Here is a 2,084-nt window from a genome sequence, read left to right on the forward strand (position 1 = left end):
ACTGGGGGTCTCAGGTGCTGCCGGGGTGGAGGTACCAGGGCTGGTCCCAGCCGTGGTCCCGGCCGGCTGGCTGGGGGTGGGGGTGCTCCCGGGGACCCCCGTGCTGGTAACGGGGGTGGCCGTGGCGTCCAACGGGGTTGTTGAGGGCTTGTCTGAAGTGGCTGTCAGTGCTGGTGCGGTGGGAGAAGAGGCGCTGCCGGTCCCTGGGGGTGTGCTGCCAAGCAGCGTGGTCACGGCTGGCCCTTGGGGGGTGCTGGTGCCAAGCGTGGTGCCCACCCAGGTGGAGGGGAGAAGAGTAGAGGTGGGGGGAGGCAGCATGCTCGTTTTGACTCCAAACGAGCTGACAGCCAGAGCCATGCTGGTTCCCACAGATGTGACCATGGTCGTCTCAGCACAGTTGGAGGTCACGGCCATGGGGGTCGGAGTTGGGGTGCCGGTGGTGAGCCCTAGCTCTGTTGGGGTGCCGGTGGTGAGCCCCAGCCCTGTTGGGGTGGGATCAGGCTGCACCGTGGTGCCGGCAGTTAACCCGGGAGTGCTGTGGGCTGTGCTGCCCCTCTCCTGAGGTGTGGTGATGCTGAAGGTTGCTGGGCTGCTCCCCAGAGGCGTTGCATCACTGGCTGTGAAGGCATCGGTCAGCACCTCTGGGGTGGAGGTTTCAGGGCTGGAGGGAGGGAGGGTGGTTGCGGTGGTGGAGTCGGTGGTGGACAGCAGTGCCAAGGTCTCTGTGGGTGTCGAGGAGGTAGGGAGAGTTGGGGACACGGTGACCATCACATCTCTGGTGGTGCTCACTGCAAAGAGATTGGAGAATGAGGTGCGCAAGGGCTGGCGGTGAAAGGCTGAGACCATGGCTGGGCCGGGGGTGGGGCAGCAAAACCACAACCATGAGCTCTCCGAGCTACGCATCAGCCATGGATCGTCAGGAGTGGGGATTCACCGTCCTGCATGGACCAAGCACGTGAATGCCCTGAATGGCAACATGATCATCTGCAAGGCAGGCCACGTAAATCCCCCAGCCTGACAAAGCAGGAACAAGCCATGGGCATCGCCAGTCTCGGGGCAGAAACTCCCGTAGGCACCAGCCCTAAGACCTGTTCCACCACCTTCACCATCCCTGGAGGAAGTCAGACAAACCCGTCCGACGGGAAGAGCCGTGCAGGAACTGGTGACCATGAGATGAGCTGGAACCGCAGCAGCAAGTTTACACAAACCTCTCTGCTGCTGATAGTCAGGAACTGATAGCGCCGGGTGTAAATAAAGGCAACGGGGAAACCAGCCCCCCCAGAGCGCGGCCATAGAGGAACAAATCCCAGCTTGCAGCTCAGGGGCGAGTGGTTAGAGATGTGCAGTGACCCACGAAAGCTCTGCAGGGGGGGTTGAGGGCCACAGGAGGAGGGGACCTACAGCTGTAGCTCGAGGCTTGCAGGAGGTACAAGTCTCAGGTTTATTCCCTGTGCTCGACTCAACACTGCTCTTGCTTTGTGTCAAGTGCAAACATGGGAACAGCATTTGCAGTTTTCCAGGCCCACAACATCGTGGTGATGCTGCCATCCAGGCAGGGCAGTTTGGTGCTGCTGGGCAGGTCATGGCAAAGGCAATGAGCCCAGCGGGGACCAAGGTTCAGCAAGGGGGTCCAGCTGGAACCAAGGTCTTCTCTGCCCGGATGGAGACATATGTGAGAGGCAAAAGAAATAAAGCCAAGCTTGTCCCTCCTGTGTGGCAAAGTGTAGCCCTGTTTACTCACTGGGATGGGACTGAGATGTCAGAGAGCAAACAGCACACACAGTGTTTCACCTCTGTGGCTGAAGCCACCCTGGGGCCACCCACCACCCTGGGGAACGATGCTCCCCGCTCACCACCCGCCCCACGGATAGCACTGCATCCCACTCAGCCCTTACCCAGAGTGAGGTCCGGCACGGCAAGGCTCAGCAGCAGCAGCAGCAGCAGCAGCAGGGGCATCCCTCCTCTCTGCCCGGCCATGTCCAGAGCCAGCACCCTCGCTCCCCGCGTTGGGACAGGTCCCTGCACCCGGGGACGCAGGGCGAGGGGACGGTGCCGGCGGGGAACTACGCTGCCGAATGACGGCT

Source organism: Aptenodytes forsteri, unplaced genomic scaffold (genome assembly GCF_000699145.1).
Source record: "Aptenodytes forsteri isolate BGI_AS27 unplaced genomic scaffold, ASM69914v1 Scaffold404, whole genome shotgun sequence".
Taxonomy (NCBI): Eukaryota; Metazoa; Chordata; class Aves; order Sphenisciformes; family Spheniscidae; genus Aptenodytes; species Aptenodytes forsteri.